This window comes from Lissotriton helveticus, chromosome 1_1 (genome assembly GCF_964261635.1).
Source record: "Lissotriton helveticus chromosome 1_1, aLisHel1.1, whole genome shotgun sequence".
Taxonomy (NCBI): Eukaryota; Metazoa; Chordata; class Amphibia; order Caudata; family Salamandridae; genus Lissotriton; species Lissotriton helveticus.
In genome coordinates, this window is record NC_136057.1 from 90,892,495 (window position 1) to 90,911,087 (window position 18,593).

Here is an 18,593-nt window from a genome sequence, read left to right on the forward strand (position 1 = left end):
TGCCCACATAAATCTGTCCACATGTACAAGCTATCACGTACACTACAAAAGTGGTTTCACAATTAATGTAAGTGTCAATCTCATAAGATTCAGAACCATTATAACTGAAACTCTTTACTTTCTTTCTCGCCCACCTACAACAGTTGCAACGTCCACATTTGTGAAATCCTGTTAATGTATTCCTGGGCCAAAATGTACTGGTCCTGACTGGGTAACTCGGGCTTAAGTCATTAGCCAAAGTTTTTCCTTTCCTGAAGGTTATGGATGGTCTCTCACCAATAAAGGGTGCCAAGTCCTTATCAGCCTTAAGTAAATGCCAGTGACGATTAATAATAGAATAGAGTCTATATGACTCAGTGTTATAGCTAGTCACTAGGCGTACCTTCTGTTTATCTATATCAGTATGTACTTTCTGAGTCAAAGTTTGGGAAGGCCTAAGTTTAGATACTCGTCTCCTTGCTTTTTCTATCACTGCCTTGTCATAGCCTCTAGCTCTGAATCTACTGGTCATGTCTTCAATGTTATTCTTAAATTCCTCATCTTCTGAAGGGGCAGAAGCTTGGTCTTCAGAAATACAAGTCGGAGAGGTGGCAGGTGGGGAGCTGGAGTTGAGGATTTCTAAGTCTGTGTAAATATCCGAGATCTTTTCATGGAAAAATGTAGAGATCTGGTCACACAGTACCTGGGATGCTGTGATAGGGTCAGGGATCTGAATAAGGGAGAGATTATCCACTATCTTAAACAGATCACTGGGAGATTTAAGCGAGGATGTAAGCTTGGAGTAATAGGCCTGTTTTTCTGTGAGGACCGCAGCATTATAGCCTTTGAGAAAGGACTTATGTTTTTCCTTCTCACCGGGGTCCAGGTGTGTCCTCGAGAGCCTTTCCTGCCTCCTACATCCTTGTCTGAGGGTCCTGAGGGATTCAGAATACCAGGGGGCCGAAGGTCATTTCCTGGCAGAATAGTGTTGCCGGGCCGGGGCAAGCAAATTGACAGCCTCCGTCAAAGTATTGGAGAGGTCAAAGGCTGCAGCATGAACATCCCTGGTAGAACGGAGTTTGAGAGTGGCTAAATAAGGGGTGAGGGAGTCGTTGGTGATGTCCCCAAAGTTCCTTCTCAAAGCCCACTTGATGTAATCAGACCGAAGGCCAGTGGGAGAAGAGAAGAAGAAGTCAAAGGGGACGACAAGATGGTCTGACCACGACAAGGTGAAGGGAGTACCAATTTGAAGACGGGGTCATTACTCAAAACTCCATCCAGGTTATGCCCAGCTGAATGGGTAGGCCCCGTCACTAACAACGGCAGGCCATAGGAGGATAAAGAGTCCAACAGATGGGCCGTATCAGGGGAGTTATAATTTTCCAAATGGAAATTAAAGTCTCCTAGGATGGTTAGACTAGGCCCATCCAATATAGGGCTCTAAGATCTTGAGAAGTTCTAAACTGAATGTAGACCCAGGACCAGGGGGTCTGTAGACCAATATTCCAGTGAAGGAGATCGTAGGGGAAGGATTGAGGGTAAAATGCATTGCCTGAAGGCGTTCGGACGGAGAGGACAGATGGACAGTCCGGCATTTTATGGAGCTGAGGTACAGTATCCCCAGACCTCCTCCCACTCGACCCACTCTATCCATCCTGGCCAACGAATGCCCCTGGGGATAGCATTTAACAGGTCCGGTTCAGACGAATCCGAGGCCCATGTTTTAGTGATGAAAGCCCATGTGGGCTTTCTCTGTGAAATGAGATCCCTAAAGGAGATGTTATTTTTGACCAATGAGCGGGAGTTAAGAAGGAGACCCGTGAGACCAACGGTAGGCGACAGAAGTACCCTCGTGGAAGGAGGGCGAAAGTTAGCCGTATCCAGAGAGTTATGTGTGGTGGCTGTATAGTTACAGCCGCATTCATGGGCGTTTGCAAGGGTTTCAGGAGTGAAAGAGTGATGGCAGGACAGCTTAGAGGGTTTCAGTGCTCGCAGGGCAGAGGAAGAGTATAAGTGTTCACCTGAGGCAGCATGCCTGGCCCCTGGCGCCTCCTTGTCGCTGACGGGCGCAGACGGGCTGTACTCTGGCTCGATTCCGGCGCGAATGCGGCATGACCGCTGATCGCGTCCGCTGCGCGGAGTCATGACCAGTTGTTTAAATACTGACGACTAGAGCGCCGAACCACGAGTGCCCAACCAAATATGGCCGCTACAGATTTTCACCGCCCGGGAGCCTCAGCCCTTAATTCGGCCGCGAGCTACCCTGGGTGCGTGAGAAAGCTTAGTTAAAAATTATCTGCGGAGCAGAGTGCAGGTTCTGCAAAGTCCGTGACACCCGAGGTAAGTTTTAAAAGAGGGGAAGCGCCACGATAAGATCCATGAGCATTGGGAGATAGGAGGGGGGAGGGAGCGGACACAAAGGGTCAATAACAGGTACAGGATAAAAGATATTTTAAAAACGCTACTGGGACAATGCCTCCCGGCTTCCGCCTCAGGAGAAAACGAGCAGCAACCCTTTTCTCCCTATTCGTCAACGGGGTGATGGACCATTTGAGGGAGGACACGGCCGATGCCCCAACCCTGGCGGGGGAAAAACCCCCATGCTGCTTTTCGCGGATGACACCCTCTTGATTTCAAAAAGCCCCATGGGGCTACAAAAACTCCTCGTCCGCTTTACCCAGTTCTGTGATTCCAGAAGCCTGACTATAAATACCTCTAAAACAAAGTTAATGGCACTGGCACCATCGAAAAGTTTCAGAAACAACATCAAGCTGAACGATTCCCCTCTGGAACTTGTCGAAGCCTTTGACTACTTGGGAGTGTGGATTAATAGCCGGATGAAGTGGTCTTCCCATTTGGCAAAAATGTTGCTAAATCATAAGCACGTGTCGGGGGCCATCACTAAACACCAGCGCCTTTCCCATAGTCGGCCTGTGGCTTCTGCCATTAAGGTCTACGAGTGAAAAGCCCTGCCGTCATCACTATACGGGGCGGAACTGTGGGGTTTTGAGAATGTTACAGATCTACTGAGGTCAGAGAACAAGTTCCTCAGAGATCTGGTCTCGCTCCCTCCATCGACCCCATTAGTCCCGCTCCGTTATGATCTCGGGAGACACCCAATAAATGAGGTGGCAATGCTGTGCCCCCTACTGTTTTGGACACGCCTCAGAAAGACCCCGGAACTAAGTCATTATGCCTCTGCACTGACCGAGCTGATCCAAGTAGATGCAGGACATAAGATAGCCTGGCTATCCAAGCTGAAACAGTTAGTGGGGGACATTGGATTGGGAGAGGCCTGTGCGAGTCAGAACCCACCATCCAAGCAGGTTGTAAAGAAGGCCTACTGGGACTGGGTTTCTGCAGCTGCTTCACGAAACCAGAATTATGGCACTTTGATGGAAACTTTCTTGGACGTGAAGCCTGCACCTAAACTAGAACCCTACCTGGATCTCATCGAGTCCCCGAAAGATGGGGCACTTTATGTAAAGTTTAGGTTTGGTACCCTCCCACTGAATGATTTTAGAGCTGGCTGGATGAGGTCGAGGGAGGGGGACGCAGGGTGCCCGGGCTGTGCCTCCCCTACGGAATCTGTCGCCCACTTTCTCTTCGCCTGTTCAGCGTATGGCCAGGCGAAGAGAAAGTGGCTGAAACCCGTTTGTTCCAACCTGGGTTGCCAAAACCATAGGGAGGCACTGCGCATCCTAACATCTGAGACCTCGATCCCTAGTGTGATATGTGGGACAGCTAAGTACTTGGGCTGTGCCTGGTTGAGAAGAATGAAGCTTTCTAGGGTGACACAGGGCCAGGCGGTGGTCCTGTAAACTGTTATTTCCCATTGGGCTGTACTCTGTTTTATATAATATGACACTTTTTAAATCCATGTTTCATATTTTTTTATCTTTACATATCAAATATCGAGGATTATTACTCTATATACCCTTTGTACACATTATGTGGATGTAACATTAAGGGCTGTTTCTCTCCTCCATCTCTTTTTAGGGCTCGGCATCGAGCCCTATTGCAGTTGAGTTCGCTCTCAAGGGAGGACAGAGCGGTGCACGAGCCTACCAGGGTCTGTGGACGCGCACACACACAGGCAGGCAGGCACGCCCCAGACACACATAGACAGACAGACACACACACACACACACCCTCCCTCTCTGCCCACTCCCTCTCTGCCGCCCCCCCCCTCTACCCCCACTCACCGGGCTCTTTCCCTCCAGCGGGTCAGTCACGGCAGCAGGCAGACTCGGTGTCTTCTCCGGCGATCTTCAGCTGATGTGCACGCCCGCGCTGCGTCACGTGCGCGCCCACCACGCTGTTTCACGCCCGTTGATCCTCAGCTTGTTATATACTTTGGCTATGGACAATTAGACCACCGTTTTGCTCCGTCAACCATGTTTTCTTGGGCTGCGGTGTCTACAAGGCAAGGGGGCAGTGCACTGCACATGGATTTATCCTCGTCACGCCAATCGGTATTGTTTAATTTTATTTCTTTCGATCAGCATGTTTTTTTGTAATCTCTGGGAGAGCCGACGCTGGGACTTGAACCCCATTCCACAGTGTCAAAGTCCGGACACCGAGTGAAAGAACGTGGCTGTGCAAGCTACCACTGGACCCACTATACTCAGTTACCATGAGGTGGCGATATCTGCCACCCACTTTCCTCACTGCACCTTTGTGTTAGCCACGATGATCATAATCATTTCTATCCACTTCCATAATAGGCTTGTATTTTCAAAGATATCCTCTAATACTGAAAAGAAATTAGGGCAATAAATATCTATACAGCAGAGTACATAAACACAAAATGTCATGACATTTTGCACACTGTTGCAGGTCCGCTGTAGTCAAGGAGATTGTCTTCTGAGAAGTGTTTACATCCTCAAAATGACTTTCCAGTGTAGAGGACCATTGGTGCACCTGCTTATCTGGCAATATGCATAAGGATTACTACCTATCTCACTAATATTTTATCTTCATAAATAGTTTGTTCACAGTACATTGTAAATTGTTTTCACATCATGGGAGCTCTAAAAATGGAATTCTGTTCATCGCTTCTAAATGAGGCGTTTTGTTTGCATTCTTCGACAATGCTTTCAAACTAATTTCTGCTACTGCGGTAGATGGATGGCACTCCGGAGAATATTGTGTTGATCGGTATAGCTCTATAAGCCGTGCGCGCCCCTGGTGACCCTCACGCCCGACCCCAGGTCTGCCCAGTAGAACGGCGCTCACTTCATACCTCTGTGAGGCAGAAGGTGAGTGTGAGTGCAGAGTGCGCAGAGTGTGAAGTAGTGAGTGCAGAGTGAGTGTGCAGAGTGAGTGTGCAGAGTGCAGAGTAGTGAGTGCAGAGTAGTGAGTGCAGAGTAGTGAGTGCAGAGTTGTGAGTGCAGAGTAGTGAGTGTGCAGAGTAGTGAGTGCAGAGTAGTGAGTGCAGAGTAGTGAGTGTGCAGAGTAGTGAGTGTGCAGAGTAGAGAGTGCAGTGTAGTGAGTGTGCAGAGTAGTGAGTGTGCAGACTAGTGAGTGTGCAGACTAGTGAGTGCAGAGTTGTGAGTGTGTAGAGTAGTGAGTGCAGAGTAGTGAGTGCAGAGTAGTGAGTGCAGAGTAGTGAGTGCAGGGTAGTGAGTGCAGAGTAGTGAGTGCAGAGAGTAGTGAGTGCAGAGAGTAGTGAGTGCAGAGAGTAGTGAGTGCAGAGTGCAGAGTAGTGAGTGCAGAGTGCAGAGTAGTGAGTGCAGAGTAGTGAGTGCAGAGCAGTGAGTGCAGAGTAGTGAGTGCAGAGTAGTGAGTGCAGAGTAGTGAGTGTGTAGAGTAGTGAGTGCAGGGTAGTGAGTGCAGAGTAGTGAGTGCAGAGTGCAGAGTAGTGAGTGCAGAGTGCAGAGTTGTGAGTGCAGAGTGCAGAGTTGTGAGTGCAGAGTAGTGAGTGCAGAGTAGTGAGTGCAGAGTAGTGAGTGCAGAGTAGTGAGTGCAGAGTGCAGAGTAGTGAGTGCAGAGTAGTGAGTGCAGAGGAGTGAGTGCAGAGTAGTGAGTGCAGAGTAGTGAGTGCAGAGGAGTGAGTGCAGAGTAGTGAGTGCATAGTAGTGAGTGCAGAGTAGTGAGTGCAGAGAGTAGTGAGTGCAGAGAGGTGAGTGCAGAGTAGTGAGTGCAGGGTAGTGAGTGCAGAGTAGTGAGTGCAGAGTAGTGAGTGCAAAGTAGTGAGTGCAGAGTGCAGAGTAGTGAGTGCAGAGTAGTGAGTGCAGAGTGCAGAGTAGTGAGTGCAGAGTGCAGAGTAGTGAGTGCAGAGTGCAGAGTGTTGAGTGCAGAGTGCTATGTGCTGTTGAGTGCAGAGTGCTGTGTGCTGTTGAGTGCAGAGTGCTGTGTGCTGTTGAGTGCAGAGTGCTGTGTGCTGTTGAGTGCAGAGTGCTGTGTGCTGTTGAGTGCAGAGTGCTGTGTATTGGCAATGTAAATGACAATGTCATTTGTTTATGATTTAAAGAAAAAAAAAGAAATGTCATGAGCAATGCCAATAGCTCTTCCTTTAATGATGCCGAGACCATGGCATTGTAAATGCTTGTTTTTTAACTGGTTTATAAATTGCTTTTATACTTTTATGATATTGTATATCGAATAAAGTTATACATACATACATGCATATGGCCATGTCTGAACTGGGGTGGCTTGGTGAGCAAAATAACGATGGATTAAACCCAGATCTGTGACTGGAGGTGAATGTTTTGCCATTGTGCAACATTCCGTCCATCATCTTGTGTGTTTTGCTGTTCACCCTATGTGGGAAGAGTATGCCCAGACGTGGGTCCCTTGCTCACTACGCCACTGGAGTCAAGCTATCCTGGCTGAAGATGGCTGATAGCCAGAAACCGGTCCTTGGATGCTTGATTCCAGTCCAGGGAAGACATGGCTCGGCAGTTCGGGCTGGACTGTTCCCATCAGGCACAGGGTCAAGACTGATTTGCATATGGCCATGTCTGAACTGGGGTGGTTTGGTGAGCAAAATAACGATGGATTAATCCCAGATCTGTGACTGGGGGTGAATGTTTTGTCATTGTGCAACATTCCGTCCATCATCTTGTTTGTTTTGCTGTTCACCCTATGTGGGAAGAGTATGCCCAGAAGTGGGTCCCTTGCTCATTACGCCACTGGAGTCAAGCTATCCTGGCTGTAGACGGCTGATATCCAGAAACCGGTCCTAGGATGCTTGATTCCGGTCCAGGGAAGACATGGCTTGGCAGTTCTCACTACGCCACTGGAGTCCAGCTATCCTGGCTGAAGACGGCTGATAGCCAGAAACCGGTCCTAGGATGCTTGATTCCGGTCCAGGGAAGACATGGCTTTGCAGTTCGGGCTGGACTGTTCCCATGAGGCACAGGGTCAGACTGATTTGCATATGGCTATGTCTGAACTTGGGGTGGCTTGGTGAGCAAAATAACGATGGATTAAACCCAGATCTGTGACTGGGGGTGAATGTTTTGCCATTGTGCAACATTCCGTCCATCATCTTGTTTGTTTTTCTGTTCACCTTCAAGCTCCTCACCCAAACTCACAAGGTACTCCACGACACCGGACCAGCATACCTCAACAGACGACTCAGCTTCCACACCCCGAACCGCCAGCTGCGCTCCACCGACTTCGCCCTGGCTACCGTCCGACGCATCCGAAGAGCGGCCACCAGTGGCAGATCTTTCTCCTACCTCGCCGCCAAAACCTGGAACACCCTTCCCAGCCTCCTGCGGCAGACCGAAGACCTACTAACCTTCAGGAGGTTACTCAAGACCTGGCTCTTCGAACAGTAGCAGTAGCAGCACCCTCACCTCCCCAGCACCTGGAGACCCTCACTGGTGAGTAGAACGCTCTACAAATGTATTGCTTGATTGATTCATTGACACATCTCTCTTACAGCATGGGCAAAGACAACTGAGAACGATTATGTAATTGAGTGGAAATGCAGGTTTTAAGATCAAACTGTGGGCCCGATTCACAGAATGAACTTAAGACTCAATCCTAAACTTACTACTATTTTGTATGATGCAACTTAACAAAGTAATAAGAATTACTACCAGACTGTATAGGACAAACATCCCAACTATGGCAAATTATATATATGTCTAGTTCTACCCTTATTTTGTGAGCACAGGGACATATGTGCGATCTCTGGGATTTGCCTAAGACCCCATACCTGGTGTATGTATTTAGGTGGTCTGCATCATGAGTGTAAACTTGGTTTATGCAAGGTTGCATGTCAGGCACTGCTGTTCCAGAACAGTCCTCTCTGCCGGAATTCTCCTCTTTGCCCTCCAGGTGACAGAACACCATTTATATCATAAAACTATTGTGCTGGAGATACAGCTGTGCATCCGTGTTACGTCTAAATGTAAGGAGCTGTTCCTGGACGAGCAAAGAAAACAGTACACCATGTTGTTATGTATTCCAAACAACCTAGTATAAAATTTGAAGACGAAATCTAAAGAAGAGTCAATGAATAACAAACAATATGTACAGCTTATTGTCAAAATAATATAGCAAACACAAATGTGTTATATGTGGCAAAGCAGAGTGAGCAGGGGCAGCCTAACAAGTCTAAAACGCAAAACTAACGGAGAGCCAAAATGGGCCCAAAAGGGAAATCACTAGAAACTTTTTATCCATTCTTGTAATGCTGGTTACACTGCTTTGTTTTTTTGCCGAATAATTGCAGTACACTCTTTGTATACAAGATTATGATTGTTTCAATAAATGTTTGAAAAGTCAATTTGTATCTTTCTTGTTTTTACCTTGGGCTTGCAAAAGTAAACAACAAAAGGGTAGTTCTCTTTCCATGTTTCCCTTGGGGAGTAAAACAGTGGTCATGTTTGTGATTGCTGCTACCATCTGGAACCCTTGTAAGTTTAGGGGGTTCAGATGGGGCACTGTGAGCTAGTTAGAAGCCAGGCCAACAATTCCTGATCAAACTTGTAAACCACGTTCCCATATTTTGACATTTATGCAGTCCAGGATACACAGTCCTACTTAATTCGTAGGAACCGTAGCACATTCCCATGGGTAGGACACAGGAAAAAAGGAATTGGGTTTCAAGTCAGTACAAAAGGAAAAGAATATTCTTTCAAGCTCAAAGAGATAACTTGCTACAGGGGTCAGAATGAGGGGGCATTCAGAAAAGAACTCTCAGGTGAAAGACATGAGCCCCTGTTGGGCACAATCTAGCAGCAATCACCATTTTGGAAGGGGACACGGATGTTCCTAAGTGCAGGAATCCAAATATCATTGGGTCTGTGTTCTTAGCTAGCCTCGAAGGGAGGAAGGAAATTACACTGAAGGATGCAGGTGCTTACAAGACTATAGTTGGGAGGGAGTATCTCAAGCTTGAGGAGATTCTCCCTGCTCGCAGGCAGGTCGCTACCCATGCCACCACACAGCCGCCAGCTGCCTCGTTGCTCCTGCCACCGCCGTCTCCTGCTCCCTCGTTCCCGCCGCTACGTCACTGCGGCCCCTATCTCCCGCTCCCTCGTTCCCACCGCTGCATCCCTACGACTCCGCCGCGTGACACCCATTGGCCACCCCGCTCCCGCATCCCAGCTGCTCCTTCCTCCCTACCCACCTCTTATAGAGGCCGCGTAGCGGACGTGCGCCAAATTTTTGCCCGTCTGCGCCCGTCCGCGCCTTGACCGCGCCCAGTGCCAGAACCGCTGGACCCTTAGGACGCCACAACACCAGACTCCACTATGACGCCAGCAGCCTCCACGCACTCAACGCCAGCCGAAGCCACACCTGCTTCCAAGCCACACCGAAACGGACTCACGGACCTTTCACATGCCACACCTGCAGCTTCACCTGCGACAGAACCACCAAAACCTCCAAGGACCGGACCCAAATACCTCCGCTGCATACTCCTCAATACCCGCTCCGTACGCAAACACGCCGTCGAGCTTTGGGATCTGCTTGACACCCCCGCCCCAGATGTGGCCTTCCTGACCGAGACCTGGTGGAACGACTCCTCTGCTTCCGACATCGCCATAGCCATCCCGGACGGCTACGAGATCACCCGCAGGGATCACGCCAACGGAATCGGAGGAGGAATAGCCATCGTCCACAAGTCCACCCTCAAGGTCGCCGCCCACGCAGACGACACCCTTAACACTGCTGAACACCTGCACTTCCAGATCTACACCGACCCCACCACCACCCTCAGAGGAACACTCATCTACAGACCCCGAGCACAATTCAGCGACTCCATCGCCGACCTCTCCAGCACCCACGCACTTGCCTCCACAGACTACATCCTGCTCGGTGACCTGAATTTCCACCTCGAGAACTACAACGACGCCAACTCCGCCACCCTGATCGTCAACCTCGCCAACCTCGGCCTTAGACAACTCGTCACCGCACCCACCCACGCCGCTGGCACACACTGGACCCCATCTTCTCCACAGGCACCCACGTCAACCACACCACCGAACTCCACTGGACCGACCACCGCTGCATCCATTTCACCTTCAACAAACCAACCACCCACCACCGCACCCAACAGCTGCCGCGCCACTGCTGGAGCAAAGTCACCGCAGAACAGCTGATCACCACCCTCGCCCAGAACCCACCCACCGACCCCACCAACCCAGATGCCGCAGCCCACAACCTCAGACAGTGGATCGACGACTGCGCCAACACCCTCGCCCCACTCAAGAAACACTCCAACAACCACGCCAGCAAGAGAGCCACCTGGTTCTCCGACGAGCTGCAGACCTCCAAACGCGCCTGCCGGAAACTGGAGAAGATATGGTTCCACGAACGCACTCCGGACAACCGCGCAGCCAACAAGGACGCCACCCGCAGACATCACCACCTAATCAGATTAGCCAAGAGATCCTCCTTCAAAGACCGCCTGGATAACAATGCACACGACAGCAAAGAACTCTCCAACCCCAGCGCCAAAGCCAACGACATACCGCCCTCACAAGAACTGTGCAACTCACTGGCCATCTTCTTCCACCGCAAGATCGCCGACATCCATGACAGCTTCAACACCTTGACCACCCCGACTACGCCAGACCCCATGTCCCCTGTGAACACCACTAGCGCCAACCGCCTGACCTCCTGGTACCACGTCAACGACGACGAGACACGCACGGTCATGAACTCCACCCACTCAGGATCTCCGTCAGATCTGTGCCCACACCACGTATTCAACAATGCAGACGCTGTCATCACACCCCAACTACGGAAGGTCCTCAACATCACCTTCGAAACAGCGATATTCCCGGAAAGCTGGAAACACGCCGAAATCAGTGCCCTCCTCAAGAAGCCCAATGCAGACCCCAAGGACCTCAAGAACTTCAGACCCATCTCCCTGCTCCCGTTCCCGGCAAAGGTAATCGAGAAAATCGTCAACATGCAACTGGCCCGCAACCTGAAAGACAACAACATCTTGGACCCGTCCCAGTCCGGGTTCAGACGAAACCACAGCACCGAGACAGCCCTCATCGCCGCCACAGACGACATCAGGCGCCAACTAGACAACGGCGAAACGTCAGCCCTCATCTTCCTGGACCTGGCAGCCGCCTTCGACACGGTCTGACATCTCACTCTAAAGACACGCCTTCTAGAAGCCGGAACCCAAGAGAAGGCCCTTGACTGGACCACGTCCTTCTTCTCTGGCAGAACCCAGAGTGTGCGCCTCCCGCCCTTCCGATCCGAGGCCACCGACATCATCTGCGGCATCCCCCAGGGCTCATCCCTCAGCCCGACGCTGTCAAACATCTACCTGGCCCCCCTCGCACAAGTGGCCCGCCAACACGACCTCAACATCATCTCCTACGGTATCGACAGCCAGCTCATCCTCTCACCAATTAATCTTTTCCATAATCAGAGAAATCAGGGTGCAGCAGCCACCACCAGCAACATCTCCTCTTGCAAGACCCATTGCAACAATCTCTGTAACTTCTTTTGGAAGGAGATCACATCCACCTATGTCAACTTCAACCTTCAACCTGACGCCAGCAACCTCGCAGCCAGTCTTCCAATCTCACCTGAAGAATGGACCTTGACCATGTAGAACGCCATCCCCACAAAAGAGACTGCCGCAACCATGAACATCAATGACCGTGGGGACCTGTTAGACCCATGCCCCCACCACACTTTCAACAAAGGTCTAACCACCATCAATGAAGTCCTCACTCCCATCCTGAATGACTCCATCAATGCGGTTCTCTTCTCAGAAACACGGAGGCAGGCAGAAGTCACAGCCCTGCTGAGGAAACCCTCTGTGGATCTCACCAAACTCTCCAACTACTGACTAATCACCCTCCTATCATACATGGCCAAAGTCCTAGAGAAAACCATCAAGAAGTGTCTGACCAGCTACCTCGTCAACCCCCAGCAGCCAGTTGTGGACTGGAGACAGGCAGATAGGCATACAGAGCCATGAGTACAGAAATTTCCACTTTCCCTACGTGATATTTCCACTGTTGTCGTGTCGAATTCACTGCATTAAGAAATAATCGATATCAAATACTGCCACTCCTCTGCATGCAGGAAATCCAGCTCAATAGCCTTTCCACAGGTCTCTCAGGCCAATCCAATATGAGAAGCAGGCCCTACTGTACCAAACACACCACTCGGTTCCATTCACTACAAGCGTATGTAGCGGACACACGCACATGCCCTACCTCTTCCCGACATCGCACCCTGTCGACAGGGAGTACTCAGATATAGCAAGAGGCATGCAGGACCTTGACAAGTGTCTTCTTAAATGCCAAACCTAGTAACAGTAACCTGTACACACAGGCCCCGTCATGGCAAATCTGCGGCACATTTGAAGAACTACCTCCATGGGTGGCACAACCAGTTCTGCAGGCCCACGGAGGAGGCGTTGAGTTACATGCCCTAGGTATATGTCTTACCTCTAGACAATGGACTTATACCAAACTCAATTTAGCCAATCATCTCTACACTAATCACCAGTATTTATATGACAAGCACAGCATATTGACACTTAATGGCAGTGTAAAAAGAGATCAAAGTCTTTAGGCTAGCACATAGATCAGCGGAAAACCGGGAGGGCAAAAAGCAGAACATTTTTGAGGGAAAGCACCCTAGAAAGGGACATTCCCAACAGCACTTATTGGTATTGGTATGTGTGCTACATAGGTAACACAGATATGTGCCGTATGTGCATAAACCCACTTATTAAGGAGGGAGGTTAGAACCTGGGACCTCTTAACTTTCTCACTAGAGCTGAAATTGGTAACCCACAGTAAAATACATTGATCCCTCCATTTAGTTCATTTACACCGTTCAGTGATTGGGATTAAATCCCTGATCCATAGCTCTAACGTTGGCTCAAATATTGGTATCACTAAACAGCACCTTACAGCTAAAACTCTTCAAGACTCACATTCACATCACACTTAAATCACATTATTAGCTCAGAACATATAATTCCACTTTTGTCAATTTATAAATAATGTTTATTACATTTCTATTCCTGGCCATCTTTTAGAACTCTCACTCCCTCCCCTCAAAATTTCTTTCTTTCACATTTTGGCCAATATGTATTAATTTCTTTTCTCCACCCTTCGTGTATTTTCTCTCTGTATCCCTCTTATTTCTCTTCTCTGGCCTCTTCTTGCTTTTTCTTCTCGCTCATCTTGTTCTCCCCTTCCTGCTGAAGTGACAACTAGAGCAGAATGACTTCAAGAGTAAATTCAATTCAATTTCAAGGCTTTATTCGAATATTAAAAACAATCACAAAAGCATACAATAATGAAACACAGGCTACAGACATTTCAGTAGAAAAAAAATAAAAAAAAATAAACAGCTCATCAATAATGGGATTAAAAGGATTAAAACACCAGACTGTTCCTAAGTGAAACAGCTTTAAGTAAAAAAGTAGCAGTAAAAAAACAGATATCCATGGTATCAAGTGCAAATAACAGTTTCAATGCTTGGGCTGTAGTATACACAGAATATTTCTTAAAAACAGGTCTGAGATAGTAACGACGAAGGTGCATATGAAGAGGGCAAATAAGCATAAAATGCAAAGTGCTTTGCCTAGTTAGGCCATCACAGGGGCAGGGGGATTGGCTATGAATTTTCATCTCTGGAAAAGCCACTAGATAATGTACAATACCAAGTCTCAACCTCGTGAGAACAAACTGGTGCGATTGCTTGGTAATAGTTTTAAGGTACATAGGCATGCCCCTGTCTTCCAACATATTAGAATAATAAAATACATGAGTTGACATGAGGCTGCATTTAGCCCTGCGTAATTTAGATTTGGTCCCTATAAAGACATGTTTGAGTTCCTTTTTTGGTACAGTAACGGCACTATGGGGGTCATTAACAATATCAAGGTTAAAGATTTCACTAAAGGAAGATGAAACATAATTTAGCCAGGGAATCTTACGGGCGTTGTCCAAATGAAGACAATCTAAAATAATCCGCCTGGTAAAATCTCATCTTTAGCCCAGATTGACCTTCAGACAATTAAAGGTCTCATTTCCATTAGGTCTGTAAGATGGTTCATGCCCACCTCGCTATGGGCACAGTTCATTAGATGCCGAGGAGGGTAGACAAAGGAGTCTTTTGAGGAACCGATTCTCAGTGACTTGCAGTTCCCTGTGGTTACAATATCCCCATATACCAGAACCATATAGAGCAATGGATACACATCTATGCCTATAGATATTTAACATGTCTGGTATGCGGCGATTACCTAGCTTAGATGCAAAGTGGAATACTCCAGAGGAGCTTTTGCCCATCCTAGCATTCACGTTTAAAATCTCAGGTGCCCAAGTCCCTCTGTTATTGAATGTTACTCCAAGGTAACAAAATCTGTCCACCACCTCAATTTTGTGATTCAAGACTTCAAGAGTCTCTTGGAATCCTTCATGTAGGCTTCACATCACAGCAACCCCTTGTAGCATTGTCATACAAGTAGCCCTGGGTGCTTGTGGCAGTCACATATTTGGAAGTCGTGCTGAAGTCTCACTCAAACCTGCCTAATTCTCCCAAACTATGGGGAAGAACTAGAACTTCATGTGTGACTTTGCTCAGACGTCTACAGTGTGCCGAGTAGTACCTGACCATTCTGCACAGAGCAGACCCTGTCACAGCAAGTGATCATAAAGATTTTGATACAGAGAGGAGAGGCCGAGAAGAGTAACTGACAGTCCCGCCAACCTCTGCTAAGACAGACACACTCCAAAAAGACACACTGTAGACACGCCTCAAAGACACATACAGCCTGCAAAGACAACTCTACCCTGTTCACATGCACACACATCCAACTTGCATTTGTACATCGAAAACACAGACATGTATGTTCCACTGCTTGAAAGGCCTCCTACCTGGCAGACCCAAGGTCAGTGCACACACCCACAATCCCTGAAGCAGACACATAACCTCTGCAGCAGATAATGCTATAAGCCAACCTATGCCGCTGGAAACTATTGCAATGACTGGGGTTTTACCTAGACATAGATATGAGGACAGGGGCAAAGGGGCATGGGGCAGCAGGGAAAGCTTGATGTTCAATTGCCTGGGGGACATGCTTCTGACATAGGGGTACGGGTGGGCAAGTCAACAAACTGACAGCGAGAGCAGAGCAAAGAGTGTGCACAGTTTTCTTATAGTGCAGCAAGATACAGTGCATCGTGCACAGATCGCCTCTTTAACACAAATGATAACCACAAAAACCTTCAGGGCCGTACGGAAAGTCCCCCACAGGTCCCCAGATAGAAAAGCCTGGCTCCTGGCAGAGATTTACTCCAAGACTATTCAGTCTATTTCTACAAACATAGCACAAGGTGCTGACAATCTCCTACCTGAGCAGCAGGTGCAGATTTGGGATCTGGGGAGGGGGGTGTCTGTAAAAGGATAAGGATTACTGCACCGAGAGCCAGGGCGTTCTTCCTCCTCTGCAGCAGGCTGGACTCAGATTGAGTAGCAGGAATTAATAGCAGCATCCATTGCTCGTGCTGTCTCTGCCACCGCTGACTTGGAACAGGAAACTCTTCTCCCTTTCATACAATGTGCTCAGTGGATTTCATCAGCAGGCGAGGCACGCCCTCTGCTGGGCACTTAAAGAACCTTCACATCCAGACTCCAGGAGTGAATACACACAGACAAGCATTTTGTGGCAGGGTCTGGGTTTTTAGATGTCACATGGGTGGATGTTTTTAACATACACACAGTCCACATACAGGGTCTCACCCTTAGTTGCTGCTGTAAAAAAGTATTTACAGCTTCACTGCACATGAGCATCTTCAAAAGAATGATGCAGAGGACTAAAGAGTATTTACAGAAAATTGTCAACTGGAAGTGACAGTTGATATTTCATTCAATAAATGAGAATATGTGTTAGTGGTGCAATTAAACTGGGCAGCGTATTTATGCTTTCATTTTATTTTTTGAAACGCTTTATTTATCAGGTTTTTCAAATGCACATCATGGTACATAGCAAAGTAAATAGAGAAAAATACAATTCAGTTTGTTTCACCAGATCATATAATGTGGCATAAGTCATATATCAAAGCGAAAATTAAAATAACAGATTTTTTCTAATCTTCCTGTGTTTTTGGGTTATTCCTTTTATTTAATACTGTTTTATATCCTCAAACAACTCTGAATTTAGGCCCAAATTAGGCATAGCTGCCAAAGTTTCAGATTGCTATGTGTGAAATTTTCATATTTTCAGGGTAATTATGAGTGACATTTCAATGACTTGGAGTGACACTAGCTCCGTCACCACTGACCAGAGTCATCTGACCGTCACCCTCGTGGCCCAAGATACTTCTATCAATCAATCAGGGAAGTTTAAAGCTCGCTACCCACCCATGAGGGTCTCCAGGCGCTGGGGGAGGTAGAGAGCAGCTTCAGTCAGTCGAAGAGAGAGGTCTTGAGGGTCTTCCTGAAGATGTGCAGGGTGGTGCGCGTCTGATGTTGATCGGCAACTTGTTCTAGGTCTTGGCCGTGATGTAGGAGAAGGTTCTTCCCCCCGTTCTTGCTCTGCGGATGCGTGGGGGTTCAGTGAGGGTGAGGTCGGCAGATTGGAGGGTCCTTTTGGGTACGTGGAAGTAGATTATGTCATTGATATATCAGGGTCCAGTGTTGTGGAGGCATTTGTAGGTGAGGGTTAGTATCTTGAAAGTTACTCTTTTCTTGATGTGGGAGCCAGTTTAGGTTACACAGGTGCTGGGTGATGTGTTCGTGTCGAGGGATGCCAAGGATGAGTCTGGCTGCGGTGTTCTGTATGGTTTGGAGTTTGAGGAGCAGAGACTTGTTGATTCTGGCACAGAGGGCGTTTCCTTAGTCCAGTCTGCTGTTTATGAGTGCATGGGTGACCATTTGAAGGTCTTTCAGGGAATGCAGAGGTTATTGAAGCAGGTGGATGCGACGGCGTTGGCCTATCAGGTCACGGAGAGAGGGAGGAGTCAAGTATGATGCAGAGGTCTGTAGGGGTAGGGGGCTACATGGGACAACACCAGGTGTTGTCCCATGCTGATGGGGAGGGGACGAGGACCTCTGTCATCTCTGAGTTCAGCTTCAGGCAGCTGCTGCTCATCCAGGATGTGACATCCTTTATTCCTTCCTGAAAGTTGAGTCTGGTGGTGATTGGGTCCTTGGTGAGTGAGAGGATGACCTGGGTATCGTCTGAGGGGCTGAGCGACGATCCTTGGGGTACTCTGCAGTTTATTTCCATGGGTTCGGAGAAGAAGGGTGGAAGTCTGATTCTTTGGCTTCTGCCGGTGAGGAAGGAGGGGAGCCTGTCGAAAGCGGTTCCCTGTATGTCGGCTTTGTGGAGTCTGGTGGTGAGTGTGTGGGGGTCACAGTGTCGAAGGCTGCAGAGAGGTTGAGTATGATCAGGGCTTTGGTGTGTCCTCGGTCGAGGAGGGTGCGGATATCTTCTGTGGCGGCGAGTAGAGTCATCTCAGTGCTGTGGTTGCTGCAGAAACCGGATTGGGAGGGGTCTAGGATGGAGTTTTCTTTAATTCATTTCGTTAGTTGGAAGTTGACGGTCTTCTCTAAAATGTAAATGTAAATTGATACTTGTATAGCGCACTACTCACCCGCAAGGGTATCAAGGCGCTTGTACGAATACCGCTGTGGAACCCATCCTGGCTTTCCCTGTGAGGTGTCCACTCCTGGGCACCCCCAAGGTGGAAGCCAGGCATCCTTAGCATTGTGGGGGCCGTTGTGGAGATTAAGCAAGCTATTGCCCAGAGTTGCAGAGTAGGACTCCATGATTGGAATAGGCACCGAGGCGACAATTATCAGGTCCGTGGAATTTTGAGCCTAAGACCCGCCAAGGCGGGGAGTTGAACCCTGGTCCCGGGCTAGACCTCTGCATCAGGGTCTGCCGCTCTAACCATTGAGCCACACTTCTCCACTATCTGTGACTTTTGCCGCGAAGGGGAGGAGGTAGATGGGTTGTAGTTCTTGAGGTCCAATGGATCTGCTGAGGGCTTCTTGAGTAGGGATCTAACTTCTGCGCGTTTCCAGTCGTCTTGAAAGATGCAGGTGGCATTGATTGTGCATCGTAGTTCCGTAGCGATGCTTGTGGCGGTTCTGTGGAAAATGTGTGTGGGCAGGGGTCTGTGGGGGCTCCCAAGTGGATGCTTTCA

The 18,593-nt window shown here is 48.6% G+C and overlaps 1 protein-coding gene across 1 annotated transcript in view; it reads right to left on the reverse strand.

Moving 5' to 3' along the window:
• LOC144755458 (uncharacterized) overlaps window positions 1–15,925 on the reverse strand; it is an 83,052-nt gene extending 67,127 nt beyond the window's left edge. The window contains exon 1 of the mRNA XM_078644452.1: window positions 15,795–15,925. The gene's annotated coding sequence lies outside the window, so the exon portion shown is untranslated. The remainder of the gene's footprint in view (window positions 1–15,794) is intronic.
• Window positions 15,926–18,593: the final 2,668 nt, after the last annotated feature.